The 18,217-nt window shown below is 44.3% G+C and overlaps 1 protein-coding gene across 1 annotated transcript in view; it reads left to right on the top strand.

Annotated features, from left to right (window-relative positions):
- FCSK (fucose kinase) overlaps positions 1 to 18,217 on the top strand; it is a 394,768-nt gene that overhangs the window by 90,926 nt on the left and 285,625 nt on the right.

The raw sequence follows: 18,217 nt of genomic DNA, 5'->3' as shown, positions 1-18,217 counted from the left end.
ATTCTACGTCCTCCTCGTCGGTGCCGGGGAGCTCCGGTGACATGCTTCGGAAGAAGTCGAAGAAGCATCGACACCGGTCTCCTCCCCGTGTCGGCACCGAGAGCTCTGGGTCGCCGAGGGATTCGGCACCCAGCAGGCATCGGCACCGAGAGGACCGCTCACCCTCTGTTCAGGAGGTGTCGATGCGCTCCACTCTGGACAGCCCGGAACAGCCTCCTCGCCCGGAACAGGTTCTGACGTCGACGCCTGCATCGACCTCTCAGCCTTTTTCTGCAGCCACTCTAAACGAGAGCCTCCGGGCCGTTCTCCCAGAGATTCTGGGAGAGCTGTTGCGCCCTACCCCTCCGGTACCGGCGGTGCTTGCGCCTCCGGTACCGTCGAGCGTGGCGCCGGCTGGCCCATCGCCCAGGTTGAGGTCCCCGACGTCGGTACCGCGTGCGGTGCCGGCCGCGGCCACCTCCCAGGAAGGCTCCCCGACTACGTCGGCGGAGGGAGCTTCGCCGATGCGGGCGAGGGAGTCTACCTCTCGACGCCCCCACCGTGGACGGGGTTCCACCGAGTCGAGCAGGGCGAGGTTGCAGACACAGGTTCGTGAACTTGTGTCTGACACCGAGGGTGAGGCCTCGTGGGAGGAAGAGGAAGATCCCAGATATTTCTCTGACGAGGAGTCTGAGGGTCTTCCTTCTGATCCCACTCCCTCTCCTGAGAGACAGCTTTCTCCTCCCGAGAGTCTGTCTTTTGCTTCCTTTGTCCGGGAGATGTCTACGGCCATCCCCTTCCCGGTGGTTGTGGAGGACGAGCCCAGGGCTGAAATGTTTGAGCTCCTGGACTATCCTTCTCCACCTAAGGAAGCGTCCACTGTTCCCTTGCACCATGTCCTGAAAAAGACATTGCTTGCGAACTGGACCAAGCCATTAAGTAATCCCCACATTCCCAAGAAGATCGAGTCCCAGTACCGGATCCATGGGGACCCAGAGCTGATGCGCACTCAGTTGCCTCATGACTCTGGAGTTGTGGATTTGGCCCTGAAGAAGGCTAAGAGTTCTAGGGAGCATGCTTCGGCGCCCCCGGGCAAAGACCCTAGAACCTTAGACTCCTTTGGGAGGAAGGCCTACCATTCTTCTATGCTCGTGGCCAAGATCCAGTCTTACCAGCTCTACACGAGCATACACATGCGGAACAATGTGCGGCAGTTGGCGGGCTTGGTTGATGCTCTTCCCCCTGAGCAAGCCAAGCCTTTTCAGGAGGTGGTCAGGCAGCTGAAGGCGTGCAGAAAATTCCTGGCCAGAGGAGTTTATGACACTTTTGATTTTGCGTCCAGGGCCGCTGCTCAAGGTGTGGTGATGCGCAGGCTCTCATGGCTGCGTGCCGCCGACCTGGAGAATAGACTCCAGCAGCGGATTGCGGACTCGCCTTGCCGTGCGGACAACATTTTTGGAGAAAAAGTCGAGCAGGTGGTAGAGTCTCTCCACCAGCGGGACACCGCATTCGACAAGTTCTCCCGCCGGCTGCCTTCAGCCTCTACCTCTACAGGTAGAAGATTTTTCGGGGGAAGGAAGACTGGTCCTTATGCTTCTGGTAAGCGTAGGTACAATCCTCCTTCCCGACAGCCTGCGGCCCAGGCTAAGCCCCAGCGCGCTCGCTCTCGTCAGCAGCGTGCGCCTCAGCAAGGCCCCGCGGCTCCCCAGCAAAAGCAAGGGGCGAGCTTTTGACTGGCTCCAGCAGAGCATAGCCGACATCCAAGTGTCAGTGCCGGGCGACCTGCCGGTCGGGGGGAGGTTGAAAGCTTTTCACCAAAGGTGGCCTCTCATAACCTCCGATCAGTGGGTTCTGCAAATAGTCCGGCAAGGATACACCCTCAATTTGGCCTCAAAACCTCCAAATTGCCCACCGGGAGCTCAGTCTTACAGCTTCCAGCACAAGCAGGTACTTGCAGAGGAACTCTCCGCCCTTCTCAGCGCCCATGCGGTCGAGCCCGTGCCATCCGGGCAAGAAGGGCTGGGATTCTATTCCAGGTACTTCCTTGTGGAAAAGAAAACAGGGGGGATGCGTCCCATCCTAGACCTAAGGGCCCTGAACAAATATCTCGTAAAAGAAAAGTTCAGGATGCTTTCCCTGGGCACCCTTCTCCCCATGATTCAGCAAAACGACTGGCTATGCTCTCTGGACTTGAAGGATGCCTACACACACATCCCGATACTGCCAGCTCACAGACAGTATCTGCGATTTCAGTTGGGCACACGCCACTTCCAGTACTGTGTGCTACCCTTTGGGCTCGCCTCTGCGCCCAGGGTGTTCACAAAGTGCCTAGCTGTGGTAGCAGCGGCACTTCGCAGGCTGGGGGTGCACGTGTTCCCATATCTCAACGATTGGCTGGTGAAGAACACATCCGAGGCAGGAGCCCTGCAGTCCATGCAGATGACTATTCGCCTACTGGAGCTACTGGGGTTTGTGATAAATTATCCAAAGTCCCACCTTCTCCCAGTGCAGAGACTCGAATTCATAGGAGCTCTGCTGGATTCTCGGATGGCTCGCGCCTATCTTCCAGAGACGAGAGCCAACAACTTGTTGTCTCTCGTCTCGCGGGTGCGAGCGTCCCAGCAGATCACAGCTCGGCAGATGTTGAGATTGCTGGGCCACATGGCCTCCACAGTTCATGTGACTCCCATGGCCCGCCTTCACATGAGATCTGCTCAATGGACCCTAGCCTCCCAGTGGTATCAGGCCGCTGGGGGTCTAGAGGACGTGATCCACCTGTCCACGAGTTTTCTCAAATCCCTGTATTGGTGGACGATTTGCTCCAATTTGACTCTGGGACGTCCCTTCTAATTTCCTCAGCCACAAAAAGTGCTGACCACGGATGCGTCCCTCCTGGGATGGGGAGCTCATGTCGATGGGCTTCACACCCAAGGAAGCTGGTCCCTCCAGGAACGCGATCTGCAGATCAATCTTCTGGAGTTACGAGCGATCTGGAACGCTCTGAAGGCTTTCAGAGATCGGCTGTCCCACCAAATTATCCAAATTCAGACAGACAACCAGGTTGCCATGTATTATGTCAACAAGCAGGGGGGCACCGGATCTCGCCCCCTGTGTCAGGAAGCCGTCAGCATGTGGCTCTGGGCTCGCCGTCACGGCATGGTGCTCCAAGCCACATATCTGGCAGGCGTAAACAACAGTCTGGCCGACAGGTTGAGCAGGATTATGCAACCTCACGAGTGGTCGCTCAATTCCCGTGTGGTACGACAGATCTTCCAGGTGTGGGGCACCCCCTTGGTAGATCTCTTCGCATCTCGAGTGAACCACAAAGTCCCTCAGTTCTGTTCCAGGCTTCAGGCCCACGGCAGACTGGCATCGGATGCCTTCCTCCTGGACTGGGGGGAGGGTCTGCTGTATGCTTATCCTCCCATACCTCTGGTGGGGAAGACTTTGTTGAAACTCAAGCAAGACCGAGGCACCATGATTCTGATTGCTCCTTTTTGGCCGCGTCAGATCTGGTTCCCTCTTCTTCTGGAGTTGTCCTCCGAAGAACCGTGGAAATTGGAGTGTTTTCCGACCCTCATCACACAGGACGAAGGGGCGCTTCTGCATCCCAACCTCCAGTCGCTGGCTCTTACGGCCTGGATGTTGAGGGCGTAGACTTTGCCTCTTTGGGTCTGTCAGAGGGTGTCTCCCGCATCTTGCTTGCTTCCAGGAAAGATTCCACTAAGAGAAGTTACTTCTTCCATTGGAGGAGGTTTGCCGTCTGGTGTGACAGCAAGGCCCTAGATCCTCGCTCTTGTCCTACACAGACCCTGCTTGAATACCTTCTGCACTTGTCTGAGTCTGGTCTCAAGACCAACTCTGTAAGAGTTCACCTTAGCGCAATCAGTGCATACCATTACCGTGTGGAAGGTAAGCCGATCTCAGGACAGCCTTTAGTTGTTCGCTTCATGAGAGGTTTGCTTTTGTCAAAGCCCCCTGTCAAGCCTCCTACAGTGTCATGGGATCTCAATGTCGTTCTCACCCAGCTGATGAAACCTCCTTTTGAGCCACTGAATTCCTGCCATCTGAAGTACTTGACCTGGAAGGTCATTTTCTTGGTGGCAGTTACTTCAGCTCGTAGAGTCAGTGAGCTTCAGGCCCTGGTAGCCCAGGCCCCTTACACCAAATTTCATCATAACAGAGTAGTCCTTCGCACTCACCCTAAGTTCTTGCCAAAGGTAGTGTCGGAGTTCCATCTGAACCAGTCAATTGTCTTGCCAACATTCTTTCCCCGTCCTCATTCCTGCCCTGCTGAATGTCAGCTGCACACATTGGACTGCAAGAGAGCATTGGCCTTCTACCTGGAGCGGACACAGCCCCACAGACAGTCCGCCCAATTGTTTGTTTCTTTTGATCCCAATAGGAGGGGAGTGGCTGTAGGGAAACGCACCATATCCAATTGGCTAGCAGATTGCATTTCCTTCACTTACGCCCAGGCGGGGCTGGCTCTTGAGGGTCATGTCACGGCTCATAATGTTAGAGCCATGGCTGCGTCGGTAGCCCACTTGAAGTCAGCCTCTATTGAAGAAATTTGCAAAGCTGCGACGTGGTCATCTGTCCACACATTCACATCTCATTACTGCCTGCAGCAGGATACCTGACGCGACAGTCGGTTCGGGCAGTCAGTTCTTCAGAACCTGTTTGGGCTTTAGGATCCAACTCCACCCCCCGAGGGCCCTGTTTGTTCTGTTCCAGGCTGCACTCTCAGTTAGTTGGTAAATTTTTTAGGTCAATCTCATTAATGTCCTCGCTGTTGCGAGGCCCAATTGACCATGGTTGTTGTTTTGAGTGAGCCTGGGGGCTAGGGATACCCCATCAGTGAGAACAAGCAGCCTGCTTGTCCTCGGAGAAAGCGAATGCTACATACCTGTAGAAGGTATTCTCCGAGGACAGCAGGCTGATTGTTCTCACAAACCCGTCCGCCTCCCCTTTGGAGTTGAGTCTTCCCTTGAAGTGTATTGTCTTGCTACATACTGGACTGGCCGGCTCGAGCCGGTTTCGGGCGGGAAGACGGCCGCGCATGCGCGGTGCGCATGGGCGCGCGAGGACTAGCAAAGGCCTTTGCTAGTAAACTTTCCGATGGAGGGGGCTGCCGAGGACGTCAACCATCAGTGAGAACAATCAGCCTGCTGTCCTCGGAGAATACCTTCTACAGGTATGTAGCATTCGCTATTCTGTGGAAGGGCATAATCGAACAGGGTGTCCTCGCAGGACGTCCCTGCGAAGGGGCGGGGAAACATATTATAGAAACAAGATGGGCGTCCATCTTTCGTTTCGATAATACGGTCGGGGACGCCCAAATCTCAACATTTAGGTCAATCTTAGAGATGGTCGACCTTAGAGATGGTTGTCCCTGGTTTTTGGCGATAATGGAAACTGAGGACGCCCATCTCAAAAACGACCAAATCCAACTCATTTGGTTGTGGGAGGAGCCAGCATTTGTAGTGCATTGGTCCCCCTGACATGCCAGGACACCAACCGGGCATCCTAGAGGGCACTGCAGTGGACTAACTGATGCACTAACTGAACGGAAAAAGCCCTTCCTTTACTGATCCCTTAGCAGTTCGGAAAGGAATGGGCATGCATGAAGGAAATCACATGCAAATGAGCTGCTCACTGTTAGCTCATGTGCACACGATTTCCTTCCTAAGGAGGGGAAGCCAAAATGTTTGAAAGAAGGACATCCACGCCTTCGCTATGCCTCTGCTGACACACTCGTACCTCCCCTCCCAGGGACCTGCATACTGCTGTGTTGGACCTGAGTATGACATTTCAGACTGGCAAAAAAAGTTTTTAAAGTTGTTTTTTCAGGGTGGGAAGGGGGTTAGTCACCACTGGGGGAGTCGGGGGAGGTCATCCCTGATTCCCTCCGGTGGTCATCTGGTCAGTTCGTGCACCTTTTCGAGGCTTGGTTGTAAGAAAAAATGGACCAAGTAAAGTTGGCCAAGTGCTCGTCAGGGGACAACCTTCTTTTTTCCATTATCGCTGAAGGATGCCCATCTGTTAGGCATGCCCCAGTCCTGCCTTCGCTATGCCTCCAACATGCCCCCGGGAATTTTGGTTGTCCCCGTGACAGGAAGCAGTTGGGGACGCCCAAAATCGGCTTTCGATTATGCTGATTTGAGAGACCCTGAGAGGACGCCCATCTCCCAATTTGTGTCGAAAGATGGGCGCCCTTCTCTTTTGAAAATAAGCCTGATAGTGATATAAATTGCGAATTAGCAATAGGTACAGCACTGTTACATCAATCTGTGTTAATACTATTTATTTATTTAAAAATTTCTATTCCACCTACAGCTAAGCAGAACATACACAATAAAATTCACAAACGGACAGAAAACTCATCTTATCATATCAGAACTAGCATAGTGGATTTTAAAATGGCATGTTCTCGAATATATTTGGGGGTCTTAGTTCCAATAATATTTTGTATATTAAGGGGACTATTCAAATCCCATTCCATTTGCGGCCAGGCAGGTTCCATTAGTTATTTGTTATACACCATTACATGCCTTGCCGCAATACGAATGCCCCATTTACTTTAGGTTTCTGCAACTAGGGAGATTCTAGATGGTTTTCGTTGCCATAAAAAGTCCATAAAAAGTGTGTTATACAAATATCGAGTTTCTTATAAAACTGTTTTTAGAAGAGACTAGGAATTGTACTCCTATTGTAGAACACTACTGGGGCAATAGACATTCTGTTCATAGCTATTTTACCCCACCATGAGAGATAGTTTGGGGACCAACGACTGCACAATTCTTCCACAGTTTTGAGTAATTGTTATGAATGGTATCATGGATAGTATCATACAAGCAGGGCTTTTTTTGAGGGAGTACTTGGGGGTACTGAGTACTGGCACCTTTTCCATTGTCTGCTAAAATTGACCCATGGACCCCAAATTTAGTGAAAGAGCTCAGGCTCTACACACCAATTCTGCCTTGTCAGAGATTCTGTGACTGGTTGTAGGGGGCCTGGCTATTGTGGGGTGGGTCTCTCAGTTATCACCCCACCCCTGAAGGGTGGCCTAGCATTTAAGTACCAGCACCTTTTTTGCTAGAAAAAACGCACTGCATACAAGTATATTCCTAAATATTTAAGACCATTGGATACCCATTTAAAGGGAATGTTAGAGACCAATGCTTTCTGACTATGGATATTTAATGGCACAATTTCCGATTTTTGACCAGATAATTTTGTAACCAGAAAAAGCACCAAACTGATCTATCATTTATAACAAGAATTTTAGGGTTACATCAGGATTTGTTATATATAGTAAGATGTCATCAGCATATTTATACCTTTTATCTTTCCAAGAAATACTTCAGTGTTCTTGTGTGTTCTTATGGCTATTAATAATGGCTCCAATGCAATATCAAAAATAAGGGGGGACAGGGGACACCCTTGTCTAGTCCCCCTGTATAAATTAAAAGGATCAGAAAGGAAATTATTGATATGTAGTTTGGCAGTTGGAGATGCATATAATATCCCTCTCCAAATCCAAACCATTTCAAAGATTCAAACATATATGTCCATTCCATTCTGTCAAAAGCTTTCTGTTCGTCTGACATGGAGAAGTTTGGATAGTCAAGATTTTTTGCAAGTTTTGTAAGATGAAGAACAAGTCTTGTATTAAGTGAAGAATGTCTTGCAGTGATAAAACCTGTTTGATCCATATATACAATTTGTGATATTTGACCTGCTAATCATGAGGCAATATTTTTGGCATATATTTTTGGCATCCACATTTATTAGGGAAAGTGGTCTATAATTAGATACTTCTGGTGGATCTCTGCCAGGCTTTGAGAGTACAATCATAGCCTCCGCTTAAGTTCCCTTCATTTTTCCTTCATTTATTACTGATGAGTATACCTCCAATAGCCTGGGTGTTAATTCATCCTGAAAGGCCTTATAGAATTCTACTGTCAGACTTATCTCAACCAGGAGCCTTAACATTGCTTAGGGGGTCTTTTACAAAGGCAACCTAGCGATTTTAGTGCACACTGATTAGTGCGTGCTAAACACTAGAGATGCTCACATAAATATTTGGGCATCTCTAATGTTTAGCACATACAAAAAAACGCTAGCATGCCTTTGTAAAAGGAACCCTTATAGGCTTATTTTCGAAAGAGAAGGGCGCCCATCTTTCGACACAAATCGGGAGATGGACGTCCTCCCAGGGTCGCCCAAATCGGCATAATCGAAAGCCAATTTTGGGTGTCCTCAACTGCTTTCCGTCACGGGGATGACCAGAGTTCACGGGGGTGTGACGGAAGCATAGTGAATGCAGGACTGGGGCGTGCTTAACACATGGGCATCCTCGGCCAATAATGGAAAAAAGAAGGTCGTCCCTGACTGTCGTCCCTGACGAACACTTGGCCGACTTTACTTGGTCCTTTTTTTTTTTTTTTTTACGATCAAGCCACAAAAGTGTGCCCTAAATGACCAGATGACCACCGGAGGGAATTGGGGATGACCTCCCCTTACAACCCCAGTGGTCACTAACCCCCTCCCACCCTAAAAAAGATTTTTTAAAATATTTTTTCCAGCCTCTATGCCAGCCTCAAATATCATACCCAGCTCAATGACAGCAGTATGCAGGTCCCTGGAGCAGTTTTAGTGGGTACTGCAGTGCAGTTCAGGCAGGCAGACCCAGGCCCATCCCCCCTACCTGTTATACTTGTGGAAGTAAATGTGAGCCCTCCAAAACCCACCACAAACCCACTGTACCCACATCTAGGTGCCCCCCTTCATCCCTAAGGGCTATGGTAGTGGTGTACAGTTGTGGGGAGTGGGTTTTAAGGGGGGTTGGGGGGCTCATCACACCAGGTAAGGGAGCTATGCATCTGGGAGCTTTTTCTGAAGTCCACTGCAGTGCCCCCTAGGGTGCCCGGTTGGTGTCCTGGCATGTCAGGGGGACCAGTGCACTACAAATGCTGGCTCTTCCCACGACCAAATGGCTTGGATTTGGTTGTTTCTGAGATGGGCGTCCTCGGTTTCCATTATCGCCGAAAATCAGGGATGACCATCTCTAAGGTCGACCTAAATGTTGAGATTCGGGCGCCCACGACCGTATTATCGAAACAAAAGATGGCCGCCCATCTTGTTTCGATAATACGGGTTTCCCCACCCCTTCGTCCTGCGAGGACGACCTCAGGAAAACTTGGGCGCCCCGTTCGATTATGCCCCTTTTTGTGATTTAAGTGCCTTCTCAATTTCCATTGCTGTAATTTCTTTATCCAGAGCTATTTTATCATTCGCTGACAACTTAGAACCTTTAAGATTCTGGGATCCTGTTCAGCTTCCAAGGCATATAACTTGTTATAAAAGGATATGAATTGTTTGACAATATCCCTGTCAGAAGTTACCTGTTGGCCAGTTGTAGTTTTGATAGATGTAATTCTATTCCTGTTCTTTCTCCCTTTTAAATATGCTGCCAATACTTTCCCAGCCTTGTTTGTTAATATATAGTATTGAGCGTTTTGCAAAAAAAACAAACCCTCATTTCTAGCTCTGTTACCAAGTATGGTGGTATATTGATACTTCAGCTTTAAGATTTTTTGATATGTAGAATCTGACCATTTATTAATAAGTTCCTGTTCTAGCTGTTTGATCTCAGATTCATAGTGAGTTCCAGAGTTTGTAATTTGTGAACCTTTTTAGAAAACCCAATTATGTGGTCTCCTATGGTAGCTTTAAAAGCATCCCATTTAATATGCTAGCTAAGATGAAGCTTTTCATTGAAGGAAAAATATTCTCTGATGACTATATGGATGTGTTTGGTGAAATCCTCATGAAATAATAAGTTGCTGTTAAATCTCCATTGTTTGTGGTTTTTATTTTGTATTTCTAAAGAAATATCAAGTTTTATGCTAGCATGATCTGAAATAGTAATAGGTTCAATAGATGTATGTTTTGTGCTTTGGACTAAAGATTTAGAAATAAGGAAGTAGTCTATTCTACAAAATGATTTATGTACCTGTATTTGCTATGCAACCTGGATTCTCATGAACAACAGCAACTCCATGGTGGGCTCAGGTAGCTAACGGATATTGCCCAGATATGGGCCTGTCTTCTCCTGCATATATATTGTGTTTGAAAACAATATTACAGTTTGAACACTAACATATATTCAAGCATTCAGTAAAGAAAATCATAAAATTATATGTTTTAAAAAGTCAATAAATCAATGATTACATAAACAGTTTGAACAGAGCTGTACTGTCCAGAACATTACAGCATTTTAATGCTTTTCGGTCTCCAGAGGCAGGCAGTAGATGTAGAAAAAGGGAGGAATATACAATTTCAGCCATTTTGGTGTTTGTATCTTCAGTGAAGCATCAAACCTTATCTGGGTCATCGAAATTGTAAGTACAGTTATTCAGCGTAATTTTCAAGATAGGATAAAAGAGTCCATATCGTGCCCCTATTAGTTTCAGTTGTAGTCTGAGGCAGCACCAGGAGTTGTTTTCTTTTTGCAGTTTCTTTAGCAAAGTCTGGCAATATAGTCATTTTGGATCCAGACCATGTCGTATCTGACATATTCTTGACTTTAGTAAGAATGTCTGCAACTTGTTGATAATGCAGAACTAACGACAATTGCTCTAGGGCCTCATCGTCGGTGGTCTAGTAATGGGAACTCTGTGGGCCTGTTCCAGTTCAAAAGGTATTTTAAAGTTTATTTTCAATATCTTGTGGTGGTATCTTCCAGAAATGCCACAGGATGCACCCCTTCAAGTCCTTCAGGGATACCTAGTAACCTGAGGTTCTTCTGGCATGCTCTGTTATTGGAATCCAGTTCTGCTTCTAAAAGTTTGCAGCCTGTTTTGTCAGGGCTGTGGAGTCGAAGTCGGAAGCAAATTTGGGTACATTGAGTCGGAGTTGGAGTCGGCAAAAATGTACCGACTTCGACTCCTTATACATTTGAATAAAGTACTTCTCTGCTGTGAATGAAGCTTAGTACCTAGTTGTTTCACTAGTGTGAAGTCCAGCTGAACTATTTTGCTGGAGAGCTTCCCTCTGTTCAGTCTCCCTTTGCATTTACTGACCTGCTGTAGAGCACCTCCTCTCTGACCCCACAGTGAACTTAAGCTCCAAGAGAAGATCATTCAGCACACACAGATAAGGCAGCAGAGAGACTCCACCCAACTTCCTCTCTCTCTGCAAGAAGAGCTTTATATTTTAGTGGAAGTGGCACACCATTCACAATGGCAAAAAGAATGTCAGGAAACATGACAAAGTCTGCTGTTTATGAACACTTTACAATATCAACAGATGGGAAACATGTATGTCAATGTATTATAGAAGATGATGATGGTGAAAAAGCATGTGATGCAAAAATTAGCAGTTTCATTGGTTATGAAAAAAATGCACCTACAAGAGCATCAAATTTAAAAAGACACTTGCAGCGTTTCCATCCTAAAGTGTTAGAAGCTGTGAATGAGAAAGATAGCAATGAAAACATTCCATCTACTTCAGGGTCAATAAAAGATCAGAAATCTACTGGAGGCCAGACACAACTATCAAGATTTTTTACAGCTGACAAAGTTACTATAACAATGACACCAGAAAAATTCAAAAACCACATCACTGAAATGGTAGTAAAGAATAGTATACCACTATCTTTTTTTTTTTTTTTCCCACAACCAGCCTTTTTAGGCTTAAATGGAGAAATGGCTAAAAAGCTTGGAGTTTCTCTGGAACGAGAAGGTATAAGGAAACTTATACTTGAAGAGGCCAAATGTAAGAAGGAAGAACTAAGAAAAAGTCTGAAGGGACATTTTGTCTTTATTAAAATGGATGCATGCACACGTCACAGAGTCAATTATTTTGCAATTAATGTTAGATTTGCTGATGAAAACAAAAAAACAATAACCCGGACATTAGGAGTGAAGGACATTCAGGCACATCATACCAATGAGTATCTGCAGAAGTTAGTGGAAGGTGTTTTAGAAGATTTTGAAATTAAAAAGGAACACATTCTATGTATTGTAACTGATAATGCTTCAAATATGTTAAGCACAATTGAAAAAATGAAGGAAGTTGATGAAGAAAGCAGCATACAAATATTAGAAGATGACAGTTCTGCAATTCAAGAAAGCTGTGAAAGTTTGGATGATATTGCTGAAGAAGCATCTAAGCTTATTACCATTCAACATATGTGTTGTGCTGTTCATACTCTGCAACTAGCAATAAGAGATGGATTGAAGGATCGTCATGCGGCTACACTAATTAGCAAGTTGAGGCAAGTAGCTGTTGCAGCCAGGATCCCTAAAACAGATGCTATTCTGAAGAGACGTGCTGGAAAAGGAGCCATTTTGGATCAAGCAACGCGCTGGGGAAGCTCTTCCTTGATGATAAAGCGTTTGCTTGAACTAAAAGACTTTCTTGAAGAACTGGACAATGTAAATGTTTCATTAAAAGAAAACCAGTGGGCTCAAGTTACAGAATTAGGCTACTTTCTTACCCTTTTGCTATTACCAAGAAGCTGCAATATGAAGATTTAACACCAGGTAAATTCTTCTTGGAATGGAAGGGCTTGATATATAACCTTAACAAAAGTGGGGGGTTAATTGCTGATGGCATTGTATCTTCAATGAGGAAAAGAGAGGAGCTCTTGCTGGATAATCAAATTCTCTTAGCTGCTATGTATGTTGATCCAATGAGCTGAATTTTGTTGAGCAGTGACCAAATTGCTACAGGAAAACAGGCACTCTATGACATAGCAGTTCGCATGAAAGGGTCGCTACCTGAAACTCATAAACCACTGGATGAAGCTAAAGCTATAAATACTGGTGGTAATGGTAACTCAGGTTCATCCTCTTCAAACGAAGAAGAGAATTTTCAAGCCTATTTGGACAAAATGGAAGCTTCAAAAGCAAAGCGATGTCTGTTAAGTATGGAAAAGCAACCTGTAAATGTCCATATAAAGAAATTCATGCAAGAGTTTTTTAAAGGATTAAAAGAAGTGGAAAAGTTTGACCGCTCATCAAAACTGACTATAGAAGAAGCCATCATTGTTTATCCAGAGAGTGTCAGTGATGCAGCTAGAACCGTAACAGCAATGCCACCCACCCAAGTCAGTGTTGAAAGACTGTTTTCAGCACTGAAAATAATCAAATCAGATTTAAGGGCTTCTATGAAGGAGGATCTGGCAGAAGCAATTCTGTTTCTAAGAACAATATATTAGTTAATTTTGGATTATGTTTAACAGCTATTCTACAGCTATATATGCCAAGTTTAAATAATATATAAGTTGTTTTAGGTTTTCCAAATGTTTTTGGTTTATGTAGGTTAACTTTGATGTTGTTCTAGAATTTCCAAAGGATGTGGTTGTTCCAGATTTTTATACTTGCTAATGCTATGATGACTTTATACTTGATAAAAAAACAATAAACATAACCTTGTTTTTTTATGTGTTTTTTTTTTTTTGTTTAAACTTTAGGATTAATGAATATTTATAGTTTCTTTAATAAATAAAATAAAAAGTCACAATGACATAGATTTTAAACCCAAACATTAACATGCAGCCTTGCATGCTGCACTCTTTCAGTCAACATGCAAAAAAAAAATACATATTAGAGTCGGAGTCGGAGGTACCATAAACTGAGGAGTCGGAGTCAAAGGATTTTTGTACCGACTCCACAGCCCTGTGTTTTGTAATGCTGTATTTCGTCTTCCACATCTGAGATTCTGTTCTCAAGACCTGTAGTTTGATCTGCACAGGAATTAAGCTTACAGTTCAGTGATTTCTAATTTTAGTGCTGCCAGACAAGACACTTTATCTTGTATCATATTTTTAGCTGCATTTAGTTCTGCTATTATCAAATCGGGGACCTCATGGGGCTCCTGAACAGGTGCCATCTTGAGAGGAATCAGGCAGTCCTGTTTAATCTTTTTGTTACTCAATCCAGATATGTAGATTGCATCTGATTTACTGCCTGTGGGGTTGGACATTGTTGTGGTTTGAAGTAGTATTGGTTTAAAGTGATTTGTTGAGAAACAATAAGCTGCTGTTAGTGTTCAAGGTATACAGATGGGAGGAATTCCCATCTTAAGCAGCCATCTTCCAGCAGTCCAGGCTCTGCCCCAATTGACTGGTATTCCCAATAAGGTGTTGAGTTGGTTCACCTCTTTTTTGCAGTATAGACAGTTGGTTTCTCAAGGAAATGAGGTATCTGATTTGAGAAGTATTACGAGTGCCTTAGGGCTCTTGTTTATCAGCTGTACTTTTTAATATTTTTTTGTTGCCATTAAGTTGACTACTGAACTGTTTTGATATACATTTCAGACTCTATACTGATGACATTCAGTTTGTGATACCTGTTGATGACTCAATTAAAATAGCATTTGATAAGCTGAGCTTAGTAATGCAATCCATTTACAGCTGGGTGAAAGCGAACAGTCTTAAACTGAATGTCTAGAGAGCAAAATTTTTATTGTTATCAACTTATGTTTCAGCAGAAACACCTACAGTGTTTCAGTTTGACGATGAAGACATACCTATTATGTCAATTATGGAATTTAGGGGTAATGGTGGATTCTGATCTCATGATGAAATCGCATGTACATAAAATCGTAAAAGATATTTTCTTCAAATTAAGATTAGTTAGGTGATTTGAAGAATTTGTTGATCTCCTGCAATTTTCGATCAGTTGTTCAGTTTGATAGTACCATGCATTGATTATTTCAACGGTTTGTTGATAGGAATTTCAAAATCCTAATTAAAGGCTTTACAGGTTGAACAAAACTCATCTGTAAGGGTTGTAATCAGTTATAATCAATATGAACATATATCACCAGTTTTTAAGGGCTTATACTGATTTCCTATCAAGTATTGCATAAAGTTCAAAATCTTATGTCTGATGTTCAAGATTGTAATTGGTCAAGTTTCTAAAGTTTTGGCTGCAGATCAGTTAATAATGGATGTGTTGCAGGAATTGAGGCATGAATTACCCCTATTGTTAGCAGAACCTGTGGTACTTCAGGAGTCAGACAGCACACCAGAATGAGAGAGAAATCTTCTTTATTTGCCAGCAAACAAAGCAGGACATCAGTTCTAGCTCTCTTCTCTCTCTCTCAGCTCTCTGGATCTTTGTGGCTTCTGTCTGTCCTCTTCAGCTCTCTTCTCCTCTGTCTGTTCCTTCTGCTCTCTTTCAGCTCTCCTTCTCTTCTCTTCTGAGCTCCTTCTGTCCTTCTGACGTAAACTGCTTCTGCTCCTACTTAAATACAGTTCTATCTAGCCTAGTCTAGCCTAGCCTAGCCCCCCTTACTCTCCAATTGGTTAAGGAATAGATTGATTACCTTGCCTCAACCAATCAGCTCCATACAAATATCAGTTACATAGGTTCCAGACATTCTAAACTGACCTGTGACCTGAGGCCTCTTACACCAGACATTGTGGCTCCCATCTCTTACATGTTCTTATTATGATTGATTTCCCATCTATAACTTAAACTGGGTTCATTTAGAAGCTAAGGGATATTCTTACATTTATTATTCTCATATTCCTAGTCTGGTTCATACTAACTACTAACTGAACTCTGGCATTCATTAAGGGGGTCAAGGGCCAGTCTTACTTAATAGCATACGGCTATAGTTTGTTATTTCTTTCAGGACCATTTCTACATCTACCTATAATTAATCAAGACTTTTCCTGACCTTTTTCACCTATCAGCTTATACATTGAACCAGCCAGAACTGCAGAATAACTCAAAACACATGTTGGCCTCTTCACTGCAGTCTAATCTTACTTAGAACGTCAGACAAAGAATGATACAGAATTTAAAAAGGTTTCCTACATATTAACTACACAGAATACATATTCTAAAATAAGCATAATCAAATTCCCTCTAAAACAAATCTAAACATCAGGAATATCTACATATTAAGCACTTCTAAATAGTATTTCAGCCTATTCTTAAACTACAATATGTCATATGTCTGGCTCATGCCTGCTTACAAAACTATTCAGTATGCCTAATAATATACAGATGTTGAGCTAGCCTTCATCATTCACAAGGGACAGAGTTTCATTTCTCACTGACCTTTCTGACCTGTAGCTCAGTAGAGCTAGGAGCTAAATAATCTGAACCACCTGGCATTCCTTCACTTGCAGAGTGAAAGTTAGAATTAACAAATATGATTTCTTAGAATTAATCAATTTCTTTTACCCACTGCCTCAGATGTACCATCATATTCTGCAATAAGGTTAAATGAGTTCAGGTCATCCCTATTTTATGTAGCAGGTCCCTTATTGTGGAACAGCTTAATGTTGAGGCTAAGAAAGAGTCGAGATGTAAAACAGTTTAAGAGGAATTTAAAGACATATCTTTTTCTACAAGCACAAAAGAAGGAAAAAGGGGGCAAAATATAAATGAGGAGATAATTACAAAGGAAAAAAGAGAAAAGAAGAAAAATGGCCTGGTCTCTGACATTAATACTATGTTAACTCAACCAAACATCAGATACTGATTATGGTCTTAGTAGAGATGTCTGGATGAGAGGATGAATACTTTTAAACCCAAGGGAAGTGGGCAGGGTGACAGACCAGATGGCTGGTGAGGTGAAGAATGTAAAAAATGGATACACTGGATTTGATATTAGTAGTCATTTGCAGGAGGGCATTAGACTTAGAGAGATTAGCGTCAGGAAGAGAGGAAGCACAGAGTCATAGGAAATAGATGGTATAAAAGTGTACTAGCCTGAGATAATACTATGCGATATGCTTCCTGGCCAGCTGGTGGAAGCCCAAGTGGGTTGTGGTGTCCTGCAGAGTCTTCCACCAACTCAAGTATGTAGATGAACTGTTATCTTGTTGTATGTCCCAACACCACAGGGTAACAGCAGCCCAGGCCTGAGATGGATTGTGATGATCTCTGGAGTTTAGTCATCAAGGTGTACATGAACTACAGCCTTCCCAGTACCAGAGCAATTTATTTGAAAATTAACTCCAAGTTACATGGGTACAGATGCACTCATGTACTATGTACCTTCTCTATCTGAGGTTTTGCTGTGTGCTAAAAATTGCATGCATATGTTTGAACATTATGTTGAAAACCCAATGGGCCAGGTGTTCATAAATTTGGTACTGGATCACATACAATGGCAATCAGAGGTAACTACTATACTTCATAGGCCTCCCAATGCTCCAGTAAAGCTGAATAATGTTATGGTGTGGGCCGGTAAACCTCGGTAACAACACACTGCATTAGACCGTCAGCTACACAGTGTCTTATTGTTCTAATCCTCACCGGTTTCTGGCCACCACCACCCTATGCTGATTATTTACTAAATAAATTATTATTTTATAACATCGCGTAAAGCATCTCAAATTTTTATAAGAATGTACTCATATTTAAAGAATGAAGTTAAATGTAGTCGGCTCGGGGTTTTCTTCCGACATGGCACGTGTTTCGCTATGCAGCTTTATCAAGAAAAACCCCTAGAAGGAAAGAGTGACAATCTCAAAACCCTCTATTTTAAATCTATGCACACCCTCAAATACATGTGACTTTTAAGTTTACCTAGAACATAGCCTCCAAACCATCCTGCCGACTTAAGCCCTGTGTGAGCAAGATGGTGGTGGCGTGTTTTATCTGGATTTTTATACTACTGACGGATGGGGATCCAACCTATCACAGGACACCTCACATCAGTGTCATCCATTCCACTTCCATACTGAGCCCGTTAGGGGTCACTGTGTTTAATCTATACCTCCACTCTTGCTCATTATAATTAAGGAGAGTCTTAATGTTACCGCCCTCCCACCCTTTCTTGACATGAAGGTCAGATGTGGTATGCTTCTTATCAACCCCGAGCCAAAGGGGATCTTGCTGTACATGGCACAAAACTCTTATTTTATTTCTTTTCAAGAGCTTCATTTAATTTTACACCTTGTAGCACTTCCTATAATGCAGGATCTGTTGATTTGAACTCTGCATTCTTTTCTGAAGAGCTTATAGCTGGCTAAATTCTCCCAATATTTCCCATGCAAGTACACACTTTGTTGCCACCCAATGCCTCCACTCCTCAGTGCAGGCTGCTGCACCCCAGTTTGACTGGGAATGCGCACAAGAGCTGTGCTTAACACACAACCCTTGTGCGCATGTGCCAGGCACATTCCTCCCCTTTAACTTCTCAATGCTCAATGCTAACAGCGCGCCTAAATTTGCATACTGTTAGCGTTGAGTATTGG

Source organism: Microcaecilia unicolor, chromosome 5 (genome assembly GCF_901765095.1).
Source record: "Microcaecilia unicolor chromosome 5, aMicUni1.1, whole genome shotgun sequence".
NCBI lineage: Eukaryota > Metazoa > Chordata > Amphibia > Gymnophiona > Siphonopidae > Microcaecilia > Microcaecilia unicolor.
The sequence above is the reverse complement of the archived record's forward strand: the minus strand, read 5'-3'. Positions and strand labels throughout refer to the sequence as shown.